The sequence below is a fragment of the Macaca mulatta genome, chromosome 15 (assembly GCF_049350105.2).
Source record: "Macaca mulatta isolate MMU2019108-1 chromosome 15, T2T-MMU8v2.0, whole genome shotgun sequence".
Taxonomy (NCBI): Eukaryota; Metazoa; Chordata; class Mammalia; order Primates; family Cercopithecidae; genus Macaca; species Macaca mulatta.
The window spans coordinates 85,099,231-85,123,329 of record NC_133420.1 but is presented as its reverse complement, the minus strand read 5'-3'; the positions used below and the strand labels follow the sequence as shown (position 1 = coordinate 85,123,329).

Sequence of the window (24,099 nt, the reverse complement as noted above, 5' to 3'; positions counted from 1 at the left end):
TATTTATTTGTTCAGTTGCTCTGAGTACAGGCATATCTTGGAAATTTTTCAGGTTTGGTTTCAGACCACTGCAATGAAGCAAATAACACAATAAAGCAAGTCACACAAATGTTTCGGTTTCCCACTGCATAGAAAAGTTACGTTTACACTGTACTGTACATTAAATATACAATGACATTATGTCCAAAAAAGTAATATACATAGCTTAACTTAAAAATACTTCATTGATAAATAATGCTAATGATCATATGAGCCTTCAGCAAGTTATAATCTTACTAACGGTGGAGGGTCTTACCTCTATGTTGATGGCTGCTGACTGATCAGTGTGGTGGTTGCTGAAGGTTGGAATGGCTGTGTCGATTTCTTTTTTTTTTTTTTTTTTTTTTTTTTTTTTTGAGACGGAGTCTCACTCTGTCCCCCTTGCGGAGTGCAGTGGCCGGATCTCAGCTCACTGCAAGCTCCGCCTCCCGGGTTCAGGCCATTCTCCTGCCTCAGCCTCCCGAGTAGCTGGGACTACAGGCGCCCGCCACCTCGCCCGGCTAGTTTTTTTGTATTTTTTAGTAGAGACGGGGTTTCACTGTGTTAGCCAGGATGGTCTCGATCTTCTGACCTCGTGATCCACCCGTCTCGGCCTCCCAAAGTGCTGGGATTACAGGCTTGAGCCACCGCGCCCGGCCTCGATTTCTTAAACTAAGACATCAGTGAAGTTTGCTACATCAATTGACTCTTTTTTTTTGTGAAAGATTCTCTGTAGCATGCCATCTTTGACAGTATTTTACCCACAATAGAACTTCTTTCAAAATTGGAGTCAGTCTTCTCAAACCCTGCCACTACTTTATCAACTAAATTTATTTCTATCCTAAATTCTTTGCTATCATTTCAACAATTTTCACAGCACCTTCACAAGGAGTAGATTTCATCTCAAGAAACCACTTTTTTGCTTATCCATAAGCAAATTCTCATCTGTTCATATTTTATCATGAGATTATAGAAATTCAGTAACGTCTTCAGGCTTCACTTCTAATTCTAGCTATCTTGCTCTTTCCACCACATCTGCAGTTACTTCCTCTACTGAAGTCGTGAACCCCTCAAAGTCATCCATGAAGATTGACATAAACTTCTTCCAAACTCCTGTTAGTGTTGATATTTGACCTCTTCCCATGAATCACCATTGTTCTTAATAGCATCCAGAATGGTGAAGTCTCTCCAGGGGTTATCCATTTAGTTTGCCCAGATCCATCAGAGGAACCACTATCCATGGGAGCTGTAGCCTTAAAAATCATATTTCTTAAATTATAAGGCTTGAAAGTTGAAATTACTCCTTGATCCATGGGCTGCAGAACGAATGTTGTGTTAGCAGGCGTGAAACCATTAATCTTGTACATCTCCATCAGAGTTCTTGGCTGACACCGGTGCATTGTCAATGAACAGTAATAATTTTAAAAGGAATATTTTCTTTAGGCAGTAGATCTCAACAGTGGGCTTAAACTATGCAGTAAACCATGCTGTAAACAGACACGCTGTCATCTAAGCTTTGTTGTTCCACTTACAGAGCACAGGCAGAGTAGATTTAGCATAATAATTAAGGGCCTTATGATTTTTGGAATAGTAAATGAGCACTGGCTTCAACTTAATGTCACCAGTTGCACTGAGCCCCTAAAAAGAAAGTTAGCCTGTCCCTTGTAGGTAAGCATTGACTTCTCCTCTCTAGTTATGAAAGTCTTAGATGGCATCTTCCTGCAAGAGTAGACTGCTTCATATACATTGAAAATCGGTTATTTAGTGTAGCCACCTTTATTGGTGATCTTATCTGAATCTTCTAGATAACTTGCTGCAGTTTCCACATCAACACTTGCTCTTTCACTCTGTACTTTCATATTATGGAGATGGTGTCTTTCCTTAAGCCTCATGCACCAATTTCTGTTAATTTCAAACTTTTCTTCTGCAGCTTCCTTACCTCTCTTGACCTTAACAGAATTGAGGAGAGTTAGGGCCTTGCTCCGGATTAGGCTTTGGTTTAAGGGAATGTTGTGGCTGATTTGATATTCTATCCAGACCACTACAACTCTCCCCATATAGGCAATAAGGCTCTTTTGCTTTCTTATCATCCATGTGTTCACTAGAGTAGCATTTTTAATTTCCCTCAAGAATTTTTCCTTTGCATTCACCATTTGGCTAATTTTTTGGCACAAAAGCCCTAGCTTTCTGCCTGCCTCAGCTTTCAACATGCTGTCCTGACTAAGCTTAAACATTTTTAGCGATTGATTTCAAGTGAGAGAGATGTGAATCTTCCTTTCACTTGAACACTTAGAGGTCATTGTTGGGTTAATTGGCCTAATTTCAATATTTTATGTTGTAGGGAATATGAAAATACAGGGAGAGGAAGAAAGATGGGAGAGCTCTCTGTCAGTGGAGCAGTCAGAACAGACATATTTATCAACTAAACTCACCATCTTATATGGGTGTGATTTGTGGTACCCCAAAAGAATTACAATAGTAACATCACAGATCGCCATAACAGATACAATAATGATAATAAATTTGAAATACCGCAAGGCTTATCCAGATATGACACACAGACATGAAGTGAGCTCAAGCTGTTGGCAAAATGGTACCAGTAGACTTGCTTGACACAGGGTTGCCACAAACTTCAATTTGTAAAAAATGCAATATCTGTAAAATATAATAAAGTGAAGTACAATAAAACAAGGAACCTGTATATCAAATCTCTGCTTTGAATTTTTTTATTTCTTAGTTTTTAAGGAGAAAAAAATGATTAAAAATTAAGGCCACATGATTCTAGATAGTATAAGAGAAGGTAGGGTGGAGAATTACGGGTGGGAGCAGCCGGGAAATAGGTTTGTCCGCCTTCAAACTCATATTGCAGTTCTAGATATAGGGAGTGGTTTGTTATAATATTGGAGTATTTTTATTGTTTTTTGTTTTGTCTTATAAATGGAAGTTATAAAGCACAAAGTAAAATGAATGACATCAACCAACCTTGTGATTCAGAGTTTTTGGTTTGTTTTTCAGTAGAAAACTAACTTCTATTTAGACCTCACTGGCTGCACCGTCTGTTCCTGACATTAATCTCCTTCTTCCTCTGCTGTTCCATCTTTCATGAGTGGTCCCATGAACACTTTCTCCTCCTCCGGGGTCTGGAAGCCGCCATGGCCAACTTGGAGGTGGTGTTAGTGTTCTCCAGAGGCCACTGCTCTGTACCAGCAAAGACTTATAGAGGGTGAGCACTCACTTCCTGGTTCCCACCACCCAGCCTTTCAGCATGACAAAGTCATTGGTCACTTCACCATAGATAAAGCCATCCAGAGGACTGATGCTCTTGTCAGACAGATCATAATCAGTGGATGCATTGTTCTTCATCAGTTTGCCATCCTTGATAAGGTAGCTCTGGATGATCGTGTAGGTATTCTTGTTGATCTCAGGGCAGTGGTAGTAGCCTTTCTGCCCAGTACATACCACAGAGAAGTCGACATGGACAGGATGTCATGCCCCAGCAGAGGCAACCTTGTGCAGCCCTTAGTGGGTCTTCCAGGACAGCTTGTCTGTGTGCCAATGACTGGTGACCACTTTGTAGCCTTTGCCCTTGGTCACCCCAGTGACATTTATCATTGCATACTGCCCAAACACTTGGTTCACAGGTACTTGTTGCTCTAGACTTTTCTGGGACAACTCTCATTTCTCAGTCACAGTGCTTCTATTCATCTGCATCTCCATCAGGTGCCTTCTGGAGTACAGGAAGCAGGCACATCTGGGTGTGAGCAATGATGCAGATGACTTGGGAGTACTTTTTCACGCTGTTGAAGTTCTTCTCCAGATGCTTTTCAGTGTCCTCATCCTGCTATTTCTTACAGCACTTGGTAAAGGCCTGTAAGAATTATGCCAGTTCTTCTCAGATTTATGCCAGTTCTTATAGAAGCACCTCTTGCACTATTCCTGGATGTGCTCAGCAAAGGTGGTCTTGAAGGTCCGGAGGCCTCAAAGAGTTTCCACATAGCCCACAGTGCCTACAACCACCATGGGTGGCATCTTCACAATGGCCCAGCTTCTACTTCCCTCTTGTTCACCTTGGATCCTGGCCTACGGACTTCCCACACAACGTAGGTCATGCCAGCCTTGTAAACCAGGAATGCCACGAGGTGGACTGACTAGGGAAGGGTCATCCTTGGAGAAGCTCTTCACCTTCCCATGATGCCTGCTGCCATGCCTCCCAGGCAGGAAGCCCAGTGACCCATGCCTGGGAGCAGAGAACTTCCTGTGAGGCATGTTGTCATCAAATCCCGCCAGTAGAGCAGGAGTTCTTAATAGATTGAGTGGATCCTCCTTTCCCAGAGATGCATTATAAAATTAGCACCAAATATTTAAAACAAAATGCTTCAATTATCTTTGTTACAGTGTGTTTAAAGTAATGAAAAATAAGAAACAATGTAAACATCCAATAATAGGAGTATGACTATATAAATTGTAATCGTTCACACAGTGGAATAGCATGCCACCATTATGAGGCAGACCTTTATTTACGGATATGTTCATAACAGTGAGTGAAAAATTCGGGATACAAATACACACACAGAGGAAGTAGACAGTTTTCAATATGTTTATAAGTCAACTTGCACAAATTTTCTGGCAGGTTATATAGTAAATTATTTTTTCTGGGTGGTAGCTTTAGGATGATTAAACTTATTTCCCTTTTACTTCTTAGTAAAATACATTTTACTTTGTCAAGAATGTTCATTACTTCTGTGATTTAAAAAGGGGAGGATGAGGCACACAAATATTTTTTAAGTAATTCAATATTTATCTACAGTATCTTCCTCCTGATGGCCACTGCTTTGAAATAAGACAGACTGAATTAAATAATCTGAAGGACTCTAATTTGGCCAGAAGCATTTCATTCTTTATCCTAAATATATCTTTGCAGTTTTATTAGATAAAATAAATATTTATTAGATATTGCAAGAAGAAAAATAAATCAGTTCCTACTAAACATGAAGTCTAATCAAAATTTTGAGTTTTTAACTATAGTTATTTGCAGTGAATCTGCTTTTAAAATAAAAAATTTTGCAAAAAGGTCATAGTTTCTAATAGTCGATATAAGAAGGGAAGGGAAGAATCATGGGAGAATGAAACTAAGCAGGAGTAGATGGGTGTTGAATAAATAGAGGAACATCTAATCCTTTTCATAGTTCTAGTACTAAGAAATTGATAACAGGCCAGGCACTGTGACTCATGCCTGTACTCCCAGCACTTTGGGAGACTGAGGCAGGAGGATCACTTGAGACCAGGAGTCCAAGACCAGTCTGGGCAACATACTGAGATCCTATCTCTCCAAAATATGTTCAAAATTATCCAAGCACAGTGGTGCATGCCTGTAGTCGTAGCTACTCAAGAGGCTGAGGTAGGAGGATCACTTCAGCCCAAGAGGTCGAGACTGCAGTGAGCTATGATTGTGCCACTGCACTCCAGCCTGAGCAGCAGGGCAAGACTCTATCTAAAAAAGAAAAATGAAAAGAAAATTGTAACAAGAGGCACAGTTAAGCATCAGTAGCAATGCTTTCTCTCTGTTGGAATCCCTGACATCTCCTCCATGGTGAGCTGAAGGACTAGAACCCAGTTTGAGCAAGTAGTAGATGGAGATTGTCTTTGGCTTTAAATTCAGAGAAAAGGAAATGAGTATTTGCCACCAGCTAATAATGGTCTAGGAAACAAGTTAAGTCCCCAAATGTTCACCTAAGGGGATCTGATGACCTCCAGCGAAAAGGGCATAACAGGACTGAACCTTTTACAGAGGGTCTGGTTGGTTCCAAGCCTGTGTACATGGAAGGAGCTGGAAAAATAGCTAATCATGGCAGAGTAGGATTCCAAAGAGTCCAAAAGCACCCCACTGAGAAAGCAAGATAACAGTGCACACTCCTTGGTTAGAATCTTGATTCTATCACTTAAAGGGGTGACCTACAACAGTATGGCACCACACTGGCCCCCATTCTGGTGCCAGTCTACAAATGCATTATTACTGGACCACAACAAATACAGAAAGTAAAAGTAAGTATTTGGAAACAATTTGACTTTGCTGCAACATCCAAGACCATGATCAGGCAATAAATCTCCTTGAACAGTGTACAAACTAGCTGGGTTGTTGAAATTGCATGATGAATCACATGTGGTATGACATGTGACAACACCTGGCATTTTGTTAGTTCGTTAACTGAATGCCAAAAGCATATAAAAACTTGTAAAACAGAGCATGTATTTACTTTTATAATTTGTTCTTTTGTAACCACTTTCATTTTTAATCAAGCTTATTTTTAAGTTTATGGTTCATCATTATTAGCTAAATTAGGGAAGTAATATTTATATTTTTAACCTTAATATACTAAAGTGATCTTCAGTGACAATTTTGGGAGGAGTCAAGAAAAGATTCATTCTTTTTCTGAAAACAGTAGTAGTAAACTAAATAATAACAAAGCTGATACTGAGAAAATGAAGACTAAAAGGCTTAGTGCTTGTTTTACTCCAAAGTATGAGTCCTATATTGAGTTATTTGTGTGACATAATTGATGGAGAAGTGGTAAGATCATAGTACGGTATTTACAGGAGATGTACTGGCTAGTAAAGCAATGAAACCAGCAAACCCTAAGCAGCATTTATATACAAAACATAAAAACATTCAAAACCAAGCAATTATGTTTAAATATAGCCACCTAAAATGTAATAATCACTATCAAAATTAAAATCTATCTCTAAAACTGGAGTTAGCCCAAGCAACATAATGGGTAATATATATCTAACTTTCAAAGGACAGATCATTGCTGTATTGTGTAATCATTTCCAAAGCATAGAAAAAGATGGAAAACTTCCCAGCTCAATCCAAAAATCTAGCATAATAATCTTTATTTTAAAATATAAAGACATTTATGCAAACAGTAGAGAAAGATTTGGAAGAATATACTCCAGCTGGAGGCCAATCTCATTTGGTACATGAATAAAAAAACTTTGATGTAAGAAAATCTAATCCAGCATTGTATGAAAACAACAACCAAATAGGATTTTCATATAAGTGTAAGGATAGTTCAACATCAGGAACTCCATTACTATAATTCTAGAAAATTAATAGATTAAAGAAGAAAAATTTTTAATGATCTAAAAGATGGCAAAATCATTTAAGAAAAAGATAAATTTTCAGTTTCAAGAAGACACATAATTAAAACTGTACTATAATGCAAGCTTATGCAATTAGATTAATTAAATAGAATAGAGAGTTTCAGAGAGAGAATCATGTGCCAATGGAAATTTAATACACAAAATGCTATGTTCCACAACCATAGAAAGGACTAAATTAATTTTTATAACCATGTTGAAATAATTTGATATCAATTTGGGAAAAAAACTTAAACTTTTAATTGCTATCATATCCCCAAATAAATTCCAAATTAGTAAATAATTCCTTAATATATGAAACAATAAAAATATTGGAAAAGCACACTGGAAAACATAGAAATCACAGAAAAGGAAAAAAAATGAAAAATTAAACTTTTTATGACAAGTGATATCAATAAATTAAAACACATGTAATAGGTTGAAAAAAATATTTGCAACATATATAAAGGACAAAAAATAAGGACTCAAAAACTGTAAAGAGACTTTAACAAATCAGTAAGCAGCAGACAAATCATCCAACAGAAAACAGGTGAAGGATATGAACAGGCAATCCACAGAAGAAATGCAAGGATATATAGAAAGCATGTGTAAAATTTTGATCTACTTCACTATTAACCAGTGAGTTATTTTCTCTCATCAAATGAGCCAAAATTAAATTTTGAGAATGTGCATTGTGAGAGTGTGAGAGAAAAGGCATTTCATGTTTCATTGATGATAGTGCAATTTGGAAAACCTAAACTCTGCCTCTGGGAGATAATTTGGCAATATTTATCTAATTACATGTAATAAATATTTGCTTGATCAATTACATTCTTAGAAGTCTCTCCTTCAAAAATACTTTCACATAATTACACAAACCTTAAACAACCTAACTGTACATCTATTAGTTGAAACATCTTTAATAACCTTAATAGTATATCTATTTTATGGAATAATATGCAACAATTAAGAATAATCAAATACGTTGTATTTACTACTCTTAAATGATTTGTAAAGTGTGTTCTTAAGTTAACCAGTAAAATAAGGCAAGTTGCAGAACACAAGTACAGTATAATTACTTTTGAGGGAAAAAACACACCTAAATACTTATGTAAATACATGAAAAAAGACGTAGAAAGATGCACTCCAAATTTTTCTCCAAGGAGGGGGAAGTTGGATGAGAAAGGATAAAGGAAACTTTCACTTTTTATATATTCTGCCTAGTTTGTTTGTTTGAAGAATACATATTTGGATTATTGGTATAACTTTAAGTTCTTGAACATGCAGGGGAGTATAAAGTAAAACAAGCATATATGAACATTAAAAGAAAAAAAGCATTACAGCCCACTTTTTTTTTTTTTTTAATGGAATTTTGCTCTGTCATCAGGCTGGAGTGCAGTGGCATGATCTCAGGTCACTGCAACCTCCGCCTCCCGAGTTCAAGCAATTCTCCTGCCTCAGCCTTCCAAGTAGCTAGGACTACAGGTTGCGCCACCACCCCCAGTTAATTTTTGTATTTTTAGTAGAGATGGGGTTTCACCATGTTGGTCTCGATCTCTTGACCTTGTGATCCACCTACTCAGCCTCCCAAAGTGCTGGGATTACAGGTGTGAGCCACCATGCCCGGCCACAGCCGCCTTTTGACGTGTCACATATCTCATTGGCAGAGTTAGGATATCGGAACACAGTAACTGGTGAACAATAAACAATTATTCTATTCTTGCCTCTAGTTCCTTGTTATTGGCACCAATCACATTTGTAGACTTCTTTAGAGTTTACTTTATAAAATACTTTAATAATAATAACACTTTGTGTCTGTAAAATACAAAGCAATTTCTTATTTATTTTTGTCCTTGATCAGGAAAATTGAGCAAATAATATTATACACACAGTTTTCTAGGGAAGGAGGTAGGACTCAGTGGATTGTCTAAAATTGCAGAGCAAGTATACTCTTCATCCATGCCTCTTGTTCCTACTTCCATTGCTTTCATAAAACATCACAGTGAAGTTCCTTGAATCGAAATACTGTAGTTAATAGACTTCTGTATTCTGTAAGGTGAGTTGAACTTATATCTGACAGCACGAATATGGTTATTGATGAACAACAACATTCCTATTGGACATTTCTACATGTAACATTGTCCCAAAGTCTCAAATTAGCCACAAAATGCCTGTTCATATCCTCTATTACTATTCTATTGATTTATTTGCCTGCTTCTTATTGATTTGTAATATCTCTGTATATTTTATAGAACTTTACCCTTTGTCTTTTAGATACGTTGTAGTTTTCTAATCTGTTACATGTATTTTAATTTGAACTCATTTGTAATAAAAAATTTAATTTTTTATTGTTCTTGTTCTTTTATATGACATATAAAATGATTTCCAATATACTTTTCTAATTCTCTGGCAAAGCTAAGAACTCACATGACTTGCTCAATATCGCATGGCTGATTAAGAGCAGAATCGAGCTTAGAACCTAGTTCTCCTGAACCCAAGGCCAGGAATCCCTCCACCACAGTATGACTTACCTTCCTACCACAATTCTGCCGCACAATTCATCTTTATTTTTTTGTACTTGAGGTGTTGCAGGTACAGAATATGTGACCAGAGAGGGATGACATTTGAGGTTTAAGTTTCTTGGCACTTCCTCTCAAAAGCATTCAAAAATATAAGAGATTATGATAAACTTTAGCCCCATGGCATAGATGCAGAGCCCGTGCTTAAAGGGATTCTAGGCCTGAAAAAGGCTTGGAGAAAATTGATTCTGGTGGATTTATCTTTTACATGAAGGAATGGAAGCCTAAGGAGGTAAAGAGATTTTTTTTTTCCATGTTCACTGCCAAAGTGTCGTAGATAGATGCAAAATGCTGTTCTCCTCCCATTTTCCTGGTCTGTCTCATAGATTAGATTTCACCAAGCAAAGGAATTCCAGGAAAAGCTAAGAGATGAGAGGATACTCTCTTAAAAATTTGGAAGAAGGGAAAATCCAAATTTGAAAAACTGCAATAGAAGGATAAAGAAATCAGAACTATTGAGATGAAATTGGATCACAATCTCTATTTTATAATTGGAGATTAGTTCATTTACCTGAGTTTGAATCTGTCATCTAATACTTTTCTTTCTTCTACCTATTTTATGTTTATTTTTCATTACTTTCTGGCTTTCTTTTTAATTAATTAACATTTTATTATTTAATTTTCCCCTTTATTAATAAGCTTTATTTGTTCTTTTACCCTTTTTAAAGCGGTTAAAAGATTACACTATATGTAATTTACTATAAATTAGGAATCTAGTATAAATTAGTATTTTATCCCATTCCAAACAATGGGTCTTTCAACAATTTTTTTTTAGGAAAAAACGGGGTTTCACTGTGTCAGTGCAGTGGCATGATCACAGCTCACTACAGCCTCAACCTTCTGGGCTCAAACAATACTCCCTCCTCAGCCTCCCAAGTACATGGGACCACAGGTGTGCACCATCATGCCTGGATGATCTTTGTATTTTTTGTAGAAATGGGATTTTGCCATGTTGCCCAGACTGGTCTTGAACTCCTGAGCTGAAGTGATCCACCTACTTTGGCCCCCAAAATTCTAGGATTACAGGCATGAACCACCACGCCCGGCCTAAACGATGCTTTATGCTTGGCGTCTCAGTATTTCTCCCCATGCCCCTTATATATAAGTGCATATATCAAGGAGAAAAAGTTGCCTAGAATACCAGGTTTATCTCAATTTTTTCCTTTTTTTAAAAAACAGGATCTTAAACCCACATACACTGGCTGTCTTAGTAGACCTTTGTGGTTTAAAACAGTTTTTTATTCCCAATTACAAATATCTTCCTTCATTATTATCACTGCAAACTTTCCAGGTTTGATCAACTGAAATGTTCAATTATTACTGGAAGTAGAACTTTTGTTGAAGAAGTTAATGTTAGAGAAAAACACTATTGATGTTTGTACAGGCCCCAAATACAAATTTCTTCATAGTTTTATTTTTTAAATACATTTTCATGAAGCTACATATGATACGATTACACTGAACACAGATGCAAGTGAGTCTATGTATAAGGAGTGAAATCTGAAAAAGCTCTGTGGATTGTACCAATGCAATCAACTGGTTTTGGCATTGTACTACACATGCAAGGTGTCAACACTGGAGAAGGCAGAGTGAATGGTCCTTTATCCAAGTTACAAAGCCAGTGAAGTAGATAATTTATATAATTCTTTGCTAGATTCTTTTTTGCTTTAATAACAATAGAAAATATTTGTTTTTTTAATAAAATTAGAGTATTACAGAAATTGAAACTTAGGAAGTTAGACTTACTCAGGTAACATAATCGCGAGGAAATTGCTGTTAACAATATGATGCAGCTTTATATTTTTGAGGATAGTTGTGGTTTATTGAATAATTTTAAAAGTAACATTTCCTGATTCTTTTTTTGTGTCTTTTTAATAATGTGTGTGTGTTTTTTTTAAGTTTCCTTACAACAGCCTCAGGATGTATTTTAAATTTTGAATTCCCAAAGCACATAACTCTGTTTTATTCATTTTCATCCTAACATTTTTAAATCCCCATGTACTCAAATTCTTCCATATTTGTTAGTTATCTTTTAACAATCTATTATTATTATTATTATTATTGAGACAGAGTCTCACTGTGTTGCCCAGACTGGAGTACAGTGGCGTGATCTCAGCTCACTGCAACCTTCACCTCCTGGTTTCATGCAATTCTCGTGCCTCAACCTCCTAAGTAGGTAGGATTACAGATGTGTGCCACCACGTCTGGCTAATGTTTTTATTTTTAGTAGAGATGGGGTTTCATCATGGCTGGTCTCAAACTCCTAACGTCAAGTGATCCACCCCCCTCGGCCTCCCCAACTGCTGGAATTACAGGTGGAAGCCACGGCACCTACTCACAATAATTTATTCTTAAGATGGTTTTCAACTATTATGTTCAGAGGTTTAATGCTGTCACTTCTGTTTTTCAGTTAGCACAATTAAATGTATATCATGTTATGCTCTTAATGTTCCTAGTTCTTGTATGTATTAATGTCTGCTCTTACATTGTAGCCAACAAATAGCCCATGGAAAACACATGGGAAAGTTTGTGTCTCTCTGTGCATTTCTTGGCAACTTGCAGTATATAGTTATTTCAACATTGAAAAAGTATATCTTCCAAAAATTATCAAAAGAAACAGCATCTTTCAGAACTGCCACAGTTTTAGTCAAAATGTACCCTTCGAAACATAATAGGATAACATTTTGAACAATGCATCTAGATTACATTTGCTTTACATTTAGAGTATTCTCTACATAGACAAAAGGAAGAAACAATTTTTCTTCGCCTTATAAATTAGTGAAATTATGCCAGGGCCATAAGTAGACTATGGGCCCTTTAAGAAACATTTTTTTTAAAGACAAAGATATTGGGTGAAGTTCACTGATTTCACAGATTGGTTGTTTGCAAGCATGCAAATTCAACTGGAGTAATTTCCGTTAGCCCATTAGAGCAAAGTTACAGAGAAGCCCAGTGTAATCTTCTGAATTTATGCTATCATCTGAGAAGGGATATTCTGTGACTATGAAAAGGTATAGTAGTTTGAGGTTATAGGGATGGGGGCAAATGGTATGATTACACTTTCTTTTGTGAATCAATTCCAGATGTGCCATTAGATTCTTTGAATACTGAAAGAACAAAATATCAGTACTAGAGAACCCATACTGGTAATCTAGTTGAACTTTCTCCTTTTACAGAGGAAGAAACTGAGACCTAGAAAGACAGATTGCCTGCACAAGTCACATAGTTTTCTTACAAAAACTAAAATATCACTTGAACTAATGTATCATTCATATTTCAAAATAGATTAATTTGTCTTATCTTTTTAAATTATTAATAAGATATAACAATTCAACTTTTGTTTATTTTGGAACATTGGGGATGTTTCTTCGATCCGACTCATCTAGAATGACAACTTTACAAACAGCCATTTCTTTTTCTTTCCTCCCAGTACTAGAGTCCAGCCAGAATTTCCCCATACAGCTTAGAGGGCACGTTTCACATTTCATGAAAAACCATGCTGCAGTCTACATCATGGTGGGATGGACAAGGATGTAGGCTGGGGGTTGTGGAGAAGGAGGAAAAGAAGGCAAAACCTCAATATACAGGATTATAATTTATTTCGATTCAGATATAAATTGCCAACTGATCCTCACTCAGGCTGTGAAATATAGATTACATCTGAAAAATTCTATTATTTCATTGTTACATCTAAAGAAGTATTAAAGTATTAATATGAAAAGCAAATATAGGAAAAACTCAATCTAAAGGCATATTTTGCAGTTCTACTTTGCTAAAAAGCAAACTACTTCTAACTCCCAGTTTTTAATGGTAATAGTAAAAATCTAGATCTTTCTTTAGGTCAATCAAGGTAATGCACATAAAAGAGCTATTGAACAATAAGTAGACTGTTGTGGGTTTGTTGTATTGTTTTTGTTGTTGTTGTTAAGAGCAGCTTCTCATCTTATAACTACAAAGTAGCTGCTTTAATGCCATAGTACTTATTAACATTCTCTCATTATTGTTAATAAAATCTTCATTTCTGAACACAGCAGGGCAGAGAGAGAGAACAGCATAAGGCAATGGCCACATCCATGCCATAGAACACGTTATGCATATACAACCATTTAAGCATTCAGAATGCCCAAGGAGAAATTGAATATCTGGAATTAGGTTTTAAAAAGATGTGGAAGGGGGCTGAGAGTTCATAAATTAGTATTCATCTAGAATAATCCTGTTACACTCAAAAGAAATCAACCTTTGGAGCTCACATGACATCAAGCACAAGAGGGTTTAAAAATAATACTCAAGTCAATATACATCTATGGAATACAGAATGGTGTTATACAAGAAGTGCCATGGTGATGAAGGAAAATCCGTGTTTCAAGCAGAATCTCTGAAAAGCAATTACTTCCTTTTCACCAAAGGTCTTCATCTGCCCCATACCCAGGTACCTAAAGTGAAAGCAAATACAACTGAAAGAAAACAGTGGCTCTCAAGTTAGAGAATTTTAGCTAACAGATGAAATGGTCAAATATTTGTAGAACACAGTTGAGAAAAGCTGTATCAGTCAGGTTAGAACAGGAAAGGTTATTCTGTGATAACAAACAGCCACAAAAACCTCAGTGTTTTAAAACACACATGTATTTCTCATTTAGGCAAAGTTTGCCGCAGATCAGGGAACCTCTCCAAGTCAGGTGTCCTCTGTGTTGGTTCAGCCTACCGTTCAGCTTCAATCTTTCAGTCCCTCCATATCAACACACACTCCCATGGTCATCGTAGCAAAAGAAGAGCAAGTTGAAGGGTTCAACAATGCCAATGCAATGCTCTGGCATTTAAGTGACACATGATTTTTCTACTGATGCCTCACTGGCTAGAATTAGTCACACTGTCCCATGCGAGTGTGAGGGAGTAGGCAGTGAAGTATAAACCCACAACATACTGGTGAGTCTCATTAAGCCTTTGCCAGAAAAGCTCATCTTCTGTAGAAAATAATTGAAACACTCTATACATAAACTGCAAACTTTGCCTGTAATCCCAGCACTTTGGGAGGCCAAGGTGGGCGAATCACAAGGTTGGGAGTTTGAGACCAGCCTGGCCAACATGGTCAAACCCCATCTCTTCCAAAAATACAGAAAAAAAAAAAAAATAGCCAAGAGTGGTGACTCGTGCCTGTAATCCCAGCTACTTGTGAGGCTGAGACAGGAGAATTCGGGAGGCAGAGGTTGCAGTAAGCCAAGATCACGCCTCTGTACTTCAGCCTGGGCAACAGAGCAAAACTCCGTCTCGAGGCAGTGTGGGAAGTGTAAACTTTGAGCAGCTACAGAAATAAAACTACAACTTATTTTAAAAGGGCCACTTATTTTAAAAAGGGCCACAACGTGAGAACACATTACAACACACAATATGGAGAGAGAACATCAAGGCACATACAGATGTTAAAGATGGTCATCTAAATTACAGAAGACACTGGTAAATCATGTATTCCTACAAGGGTAAGAAAAAAGAGGAGAAAAAGAAAAACTGGTAAGAAAGAAAGAGTAAGAATTCTGTTGTAGCTCTTATTTATTTTGTGATACTTGTACATCTTCAATAAATTCTGCTGAAGGAACATTGCAGAATATTGTTTCTGTCATTCTCTAAATATCCTTTTTTTGGTTTCATAAAGTCCAAATAAAAATATCTAGATGTTGATCTAAATATCTTGATATTTAGATAATACCTATATTGCCAGATAGCTGGACTGGCGTTATAACCAAGATGTTGGTTTCCAGAAACAGCAAAACAAAGTGCCTAGACGCCCTTATAGAATGATGCCCATTTTACACCATCAAACCTAGTCCTTGAAATTTCAAAACGAATTAAACTTTAGCGGGAAATGCACCAGCACTTTTAAGCATTAGGCAAGAAAAGTTTTGTCTGCTAAGTTTTCTTTCCTCCGGGGCTTACCCTGAAATAGGTGTCAACGTTATTTGCATTTGAACACTCTGGAAACTTTTTCTTCTTGTTCCCTCCTGAGGCAACACTCCAAGAGCTTAAGGCAGGTTGAGGCTTTGATGTTCCTGTGCTCTTGTGAGTGAACAAAGAAAACCAATGAACTCCTGTTTCCTAGGAAGAAATGGTGATAAAAGTGCTCAAAAGTCAGCATCCACCTAGATGTGTTCATTTATTGCCATTTTAGGAACTAGCAAGACTACTGTTATTTACTGTTGCTACTTTTCCTGCTACTCAAAGAAACTTTTACCCAAGTTAACTTATTAGGAGCTTAAAAGTGTAGTTTTGTAAGGCAGGATTGTTAGAATCTTTTTCTTTTTTTCTTTTTTTGAGACAGAGTCTCGCTCTGTCACCCAGGCTGGAGTGCAGTGGCGCGGTCTCCGCTCACTGCAAACTCCACCTCCCGGGTTCACGCCATTCTCCTGCCTCAGCCTCCCTAGTAGCTGAGACTACAGGCGCCTGCCACCACGCCCGGCTAATTTTTTATATTTTTAGTAGAGGCGGGGTTTCACCGTGTTAGCCAGGATGGTCTCGATCTCCTGACCTCATGATCCACCCGCCTCGGCCTCCCAAAGTGCTGGGATTACAGGCATAAGTCACCGTGCCCGGCCTGTTAGAATCTTTAATCTAGTTAAAAGGATTGCCAAAGCCCCTTTGAGTAAAGGGTCCTCCCAAGAGAGACCTCTCTGGGGAAGCATAGAAGGTTTTGGGGGGATTGTGCGTGTATGTATGTATGTGTGTGTTGTTTTTTTGTTTGCTTTCATAGTACAAATTTATAAGAACAGTCAAAATCAGATTCTGGCAAATGAAATCAAAGGGGAGTATATGTTTTGGGAGGGGTAAGAAATTACAGTGCGCTTTGTAAAAAAGATTTTGGAAGGGAAAACTGGACATTTTTTTAAAAAAAGAGAGAGAATTGCCTTTACTGCCCAAGTTTTAAAACTTCTCTGGCAATCTAAAGTATTTATTCAAACATGTGTCCTTTTACACTCAACTGTGTTACCTCTGAGAAAAATTTAGTATTAATATTATTTCTGGAAAAGGCATTAAAAACGTTTTTAGAGAGTCTCACAGAGAGTTGATGGGTTTTACTCAATGACTTATAAGTAAAAGACGCAGCAGCATAATTTATAGATTAAATTCCCCCTTCTTTGCATCCATTGCCTAAAACTCTGGGCTTCATTTGATGTCTGTTAAGGAAATGTAGAGAAAAGCAGTAGGCAAGCAACATTCTAGTTTTCACTGACTGTTTTATAACTAAACATTTGTTTGGGGTAGTTAACCAAACTAGAGTTAGATTAAACACTGGCCTGTAATGTTCCTCTCAACAGACAGAGACCTAGAGTATTGCTTAATGTCTTCAGACTCTTGATAGTGGTTTTCAGTAAAACAGGAATTGGATTATCTGTTAACATTATTCCAAACATATTTAGTGAAATATAAAAACCAAAAGAACTACAGACCATCTCATTAAATTCTTGTCCCCACAAGTGTGCTAGTTTGGGCTGCCATCACAAATTGCCATAGATTTGGTGACTTAAACAACAGGAATTTATTTCTCATAGTTCTGGAGACCTGAAGTCCAAGGTCAAAGTGCTGGCAGAGTGGTGTATGGTGAGGGCTCTCTCTTTGAACTACAGATGGCCATCTTCTTGTTGTATCCTCATGTGTCCAGAATTGGTAGGTTCTTGGTCTCGCTGACTTCAAGAATGAAGCTGCAGACCCTCACGGTGAGTGTTACAGTTCTTAAAGATGGTAGTCCAGAGTTTGTTCCTTAAACTTATCTTTCAGAATCAATTGACCCTCAAGTGATACGGGTGACAGGGAAGTATACTTTCTTAAGGTCTCCCCTACCTTCCTCGAGGAAGGCAGGATTTTCTTCCTTTCCCTGAGTTATGGTGGACATCATTTAATAATTCATGGGCCTTTTCCTAATTCTCCTTAGTCCTTCTAGAACACAGGTCAACAGATGTTTATGACTCCAGTCCCCATGATCTGAGTCAAGGTCCCAGTGGGGATCCATACTGGGGATGACTTGCTGACCAGTAGGGAATTTGTCCCTTTCTTGGGGTGTCATTCTATCATTTACTTGACTAAGATAAAAGATATCTCCAAACTCTCCAGCTGCAGCCAAAGCCGCATTCTTTTCATTAAAGACCAGGGTCTGATCTAACAATAGCATGAAATCCTTCCAAGTGAGGTCAAAGGTTTGCCCTAGACCCTGTAGGACATCTATGTACCTATCAGGATCATCTGAAAACTTTCCCAGGTCTGCCTTGATCTGCTTTAAATCAGAGAGGGAGAAGGGGATGTGTACCCAGGTTAGGCCAAATTCCCCTCCCCCTACAGCTTGAAGGGGACTTAACCGATAGCCTGGGGGTTTTTGTGATCCTTTGGAGATTTCTTTGCTTATTTCCTTCTGGGCAGGGGAAATTAGAGAAGGATTATCATTACTAGGAAGGGGAGCTATAGGGAGGCTAGGATAGGCGGGTAAGCTGAGAGGTCCTCCTGTGGGATGTAAATTGTAAGCTTTACCTAGCTGTGTATTCTCCCTCAATGAAAAGAAAGCTTGGACATAAGGTATTTCACTCCATTTGCCTTCCCTCTTACAGAAAAGGTCAAGTTGCAGGATAGTACTGTAATTTGTACTTTCCTCAGGTGGCCATTTTTCTCCATCAGAGAGAGAATATTGGGACCAAACCGTAGTGGAGAAAAAAATGAGCCACCTCTTTTTCAGGGTTTGTGGGTCAAATTGGTCCCAATGGCTTAAGATGCATTTCAAGGGTCAGCCTGTTGATGCCTGAGTGTTTCCCATCTGAAAAACAAAACCACCCGCGGTTTTGGTTTGTTTTATTTCTCCCCCTGCCCAAGAACCCACAATGGTCCCTGGACCCTGCTGACGGGAATAGTTGCACTCACCAATGCAGCAGCAGAAACAACCCCTGCCCAAGAACCCGCAATGGTCCCTGGACCCTGCTGATCGGAATAGTTGCACTCAACAATGCAGCAGCAGAAACCACATGGAGGACGGAGGAAGGTCAGATTTAGTGGCTCTTACCGACGCATTCTCAAAAACCTGATAGAGTCCTAAGCATTTTCCTGTTAGTATCGGGACTTTATCCCCGTCCTATAAAGATGTTATGCCCCAAAAATGAAGTGGAGGGCCATACCCTGAGGGAGGGAAGGGATCTCCAGGGTTGGAAGAGTGACACCTTTTGTCCTCACTTATGTGAATAGGAAGAATACAATTTCTCAGGCTCCCCACATCCCAGCCTCAGGAATAGCTTTTGTTAGGCCTGCTAGTCTGAGGAGGGATCCTAAAATTCCAGATAGTCCCCCCTACAACAGGGATTTGGGCAAAAATTATGTCTTTCTGATTGGTGAGCCCAGGTGCCTAGAGAAGGTAACAGACTCTTGGAGTTTATATTAGAAGTCATGCTTATAGGAGAAACTAGAAAAGCGTCAGAGACAGGGAGTGATTTTTAGAAGCGGGACTAACCTCAGAGAAAAGAGGCAAGAGGAAGTTTGTCTGGCAGGTATTAGGACCCAGGGGGCAAGGATCAGGGTAGACAGAACAGATGGGTGAGTCTCACTTGGGCGACATGCCTTTGAGAGTTCCGCTTATGGCCGCAGGGTCAACCAACTTGTTGTTGGAACCCTGGAGCTGCATGGCTTTCCTCTCAGGCGACCCTCAGCTCAGCCCAGAAGTACAGGAAAAGCGTAAGCTGGTTCTAGGCAAACCAATGCTCCCAACTCCAAACAGTCAGGGGTTGTTAGAGAGCCCTTTCCTAGAAAGCCTGACACCCGTGTCTTAAGTTCGGTGGCTGCGCTAGTTGCTTTTAACTGGCTGACAGGTGCCCAGTATTTAGCCCCCAAATTGTAAGGAAAAATAGGGCAGAATAGCAAGCAAAAGGGGTCTGTTGGTGTTCACCGCTCGGCGATAGTCGATGTCCCACTGCTTGGCGATAGGCAAAAGTCTCACCTCTTGGCAATAGTCTCAGCGCTTGGCAATAGGCAATAATCCTTTCGTGGTCACCAAAATGTGTCTGGAATTGGTGGGCTTTTGGTCTCGCTGACTTCAAGTATGAAGCCATGGACCCTCATGGTGAGTGTCACAGTTCTTAAAGATGGTAGTCCGGAGTTTGTTCCTTCAGATGTTCAGATGTGTCCACAGTTTCTTCCTTCTGGTGGGTTCCTGGTCTCGCTGACTGTGGTCTCGCTGACTTCAGGAGTGAAGCTGCAGACCTTTGTGGTGAGTGTTACCACTCATAAACGTGGCATGGACCCAAAGAACAAGTAGCAGCAAGATTTATTGTAAAGAGCAAAAGAACAAAGCTTCCACAATGTGGAACGGGACCAGAACAGGTTGCTGCCGGTTGGCTGGGGCAGTCGGCTTTTATTCCCTTATCTGGCCCCACCCACATCCTGCTGATTGGTCCATTTTACAGAGAGCTGATTGGTCTGTTTTGGCAGAGTGCTGATTGGTGTGTTTACAATCCTTTAGCTAGACACAGTGCTAGACAGAAAAGTTCTCCAAGCCCCCAGTAGGTTAGCTAAACAGAGTACTGATTGGTATATTTACAAACCTTGAGCGAGACACAGAGTACTGATTGGTGTATTTACAAACCCTGAGCTAGACACAGAGTGCTGATTGGTGCATTTACAATCCTTTAGCCAGACATAAAATTCCTCCAAGTCCCCACTGGGTTAGCTAGAGGCAGAGTGCTGATTGGTGTATTTACACCCTGAGTTAGACACAGAGTGTTGATTGGTGTATTTATAAACCCTGAGCTAGAGGCAGAGTGCAGGAGGGAAAAGTGCTCGGAGTCCCCACTAGGTTAGCTAGACACAGAGTGCTGATTGACATATTTACACGCCAAGTTAGACACAGAGTGCTGATTGGTATATTTACAAACCCTGAGCTAGACACAGAGTGCTGATTGGTGTATTTACAAACCCTGAGCTAGACACAGAGTGCTGACTGGTGTGTTTATAATCCCTTAGCTAGACATAAAAGTTCTCCAAGTCCCCACTAGACTCAGGAGCCCAGCTGGCTTCACCTAGTGGATCCTGCACCTGGGCGGTGAGCAGAACTGTCTGCCAGTCCCGCACAGGTGCACCCGCACTCCTCCGCCCCAGGGTGGTTGATGGGACTGAGCGCCGTGGAGCAGGGGGCGTCACTCGTTGGGGAGGCTTGGGCAACCCGGGAGCCCACGGCGCATGGTGGGTAGCGTGGTTCAGGTATGGCGGGCTGCAGGTCCAGAGCCCTGCCCCTTGGGGAGACAGCTGAGGCCTGGTGAGAATTCGAGTGCAGCACTGCAGGCCGGCACTGCTGGGAGACACGGGGCACCCTCCACAGCTGCTGGCCCAGGTGCTAAGCCTCTCATTGCCCAGGGCCGGCAGCACCCGCCAGCCGCTCCGAGTGCAGGCCTGCTGAACCCACACCCACCCAGAACTCGCGCTGCCCGCAAGTGCTGCGAGCAGCCCCGGTTCCCGCCCGCATCTCTCCCTCCACACCTCCCTGCAAGCAGAGGGAGCCAGCTCCGGCCTCGACCAGCCCAGAGAGGGGCTCCCACAGTGCCATGTCAGGCTGACAGGCTCCTCAAGCACCACCAGAGTGGACTCCGAGGCCGAAGAGGCACCGAGAGTGAGGGCTGCTAGCACATTGTCACCTCTCATTCATATGGCACAGCAAGGGTGGGCTCCAGTTTGTTTTTCTTCTTTTAAGGTCATTAATCCCATCATGGGGCCCCCACCCCCATTACTTCATCTAAACCTAATCACCTCCCAAAGGCAGCACTTCCAAGGACCATCACATTGGGGGTTAGGGTTTCAACATATGAATTTGCAGGAGACACAAATATTCAGTCAATAATAAGATATATTCATTGTTCATATATCTCTCTGTGATAAACAGAAGAGATCTAAGGCTCTAAGCCTGCTTGATGCTCCAGTGTTGTGATTAGAGTAGTTCTCCAACATCATTTTTGTGAAATTTCATACCATTTGCAAGGTTTTTAATTTAACTTTGCCAGAAATTCTTTACTGTATTTTGCATTTTATTGCTGGATGCTGTAAGAGTCTGACCAATCAAGAGATCAATGTGAAATATGCTGGTGTCGAATAATGTTCAGATGGAGGCAGATTTTACATGTGTTGAGGATTGCAACTGTTTATTTTGTTTTTGTTTTTGTTGTTGTTTGTTGCTTTCCCTTTCCATTTCCCTATCCAACTTCTAATTTCAGGAAACTAATAAATTCTTATGTAATGAGGATTTTCTATATAAATATATGCACACTGTCACTGCAGTGTTAGTTTTTTTAATTTAAAGATTTAAAAAGACAAACCACCTCACTAGGTCTGCTGAGTCTAGAGTAGTAGAAGGTCTCTGTTCTGGTTCTGTCCTAGACTATCTCCTTTTGTCATCTTGAGAGGCAGGACTGCCCTGTGAATGACCTTATCCACATCAGCATCTCATATTGGACTCATCCTTTCTTGAAATTGGGGCTAACAACCAACTGCAGAGTTCTCAGTCATCCCACTGCAGCCACTACAGCTTCCTCAACACGATTTCTATTTGCTAGTTTATAAAGCCACCTTATGCTGGATGCTCCAAAGGTGTCACTTCTTCCAGGGTAAAAGTGTTCTGTTAGTTCTTTCTGCAAAATGACCCTTCCCATGCTGCTGTGGAGTATGGAGTTTTGTAAATCTCTCAGGACTTAGGTGGGAAAAGACTACTTTCAGGCTGACGGCTTACAGGAAGACACCTCCATTACTCAGAATTCCTTTCCCCAGAGACTTTTCCTGACTGACTCCCTCTATCAGATATCCCCAGAAGCAGCTGGAACTAACCCTTCTCTGCTCACTGCCTTGCTGAAGATTTCCTTTTTAACTCTTTCATGTCCAAGGATGTTAGCTCTGCACAAAATATAATGGGCCAAAATTGTGAGCTAGCAAGAACCTAGCCTATAGTAAGTCTAGCATCAGCCAAGGGAGGCTCCATAGATCTTGCTTCATACAGAAGATGTATATATCATGACAAGAATAGCATGGCATGGATTATTCTTGCTGGTTTATAATTTCCATCTTCAAAGCTTATTCAGTTATGTTGTATGCAAGATAAGATTCCCAAGCCATAACGAACCAATGGATAGATGAAGTCTTTATAGACATTTATATGTGGATTCAAATTTGAGTCCTCTCACTTACTAGGTTTTTGAATATGGCAATTATTTAATATTTTTGAGCCTCAGTTACCACATCTCTAAATTGGGGTAATAATGTCTTCCTGCTGAAACCTATAGGAGGATCAGAAAGTTTATACATAATGCACTTAGCACACACCTTGGCAATAAGCAGGCCCTTAATAATTGGCAACTATTCTAAATATCAACTTATATGTTACAAGGCAAAAACGATTTTTTACAATAGTAAAAGCTTTAAAATTGTAACTGGAATTTTATAATCCAAGAGTGCATCAGGTCTCTCAGCCCAGGCTTCAGCTACAGTTGTTTTGAAGACAGGCTTGAAAACAGTTATTTAATACCTCACCCAACCTCTGCCCAATAAAGACACCATCCAATGAACTATAGCAACAGAAACTCCTTAAACCTTGGACCTCCTGGGGCTTCACACGTTTCCTAATCAATCAACTTCCTCACTAAGGCCTATGGGTGAATACTTAAAAGAGATCAGTATCTCACCTTAAGAGGCCTATGACAACTAGTGAACAAATAACCGAATGACTCTTCAATCAGCACCCACCAACCCCTCCCACTTGAGAAAATGTGCAAAACAGAAAAAAGGTTTTCCCCACAAGAATTCCTGTATGGTATACTGCCTTGACCTGCACCTAACAGTTCAAATCATGAAAATAAGAATCTTTTATGGTTACTGGGAAAATTCATAGTTTATCATATTCTGTCGGCTGGAGAGGAAGAAAAGACTTGGCCAGGTTCCTGAGGGAAAGATAGCCTGTCATATTTGCTGAGATTTATGTATGAAAAAGCATTCAGGATGATACTGTTGTGCAAGATGTCCCCCTCCTGCTTGGAGCTCCATCCATGCAAGGCGAATAGGAGGGGCTTCCAAAACTGCCCAGAGCTGAAGGTAAAGGAGGAACCAGAGTGGGGGTGGAGGCAGGGGGAGGAGAGAAGACACTCAACTGCCATCATTTAAACCTCTTGATTATTTAAACTTCTGCAGAATAATGATTGCATATTTGAAGGAAATACATCTGTTCCTTTCCCTCCCCACCCCCATGTGGTTTTCTAATCCCGAGGTAATTATGTTTTGACAAAAATTTATTGGGACATCTGTTTTTTCCCTTAGATCTGCAGGTCACTGTGCAGCTCTAACAGCAGCCCAGCAGAGAGCTGCGCTGGAGAAACCG

The 24,099-nt window shown here is 39.6% G+C and overlaps 1 pseudogene; it reads right to left on the bottom strand.

The window, feature by feature from the left end:
- Window positions 1–3,086: 3,086 nt before the first annotated feature.
- LOC100427966 (large ribosomal subunit protein uL3-like) lies at window positions 3,087–4,310 on the bottom strand (annotated as a pseudogene).
- Window positions 4,311–24,099: the final 19,789 nt, after the last annotated feature.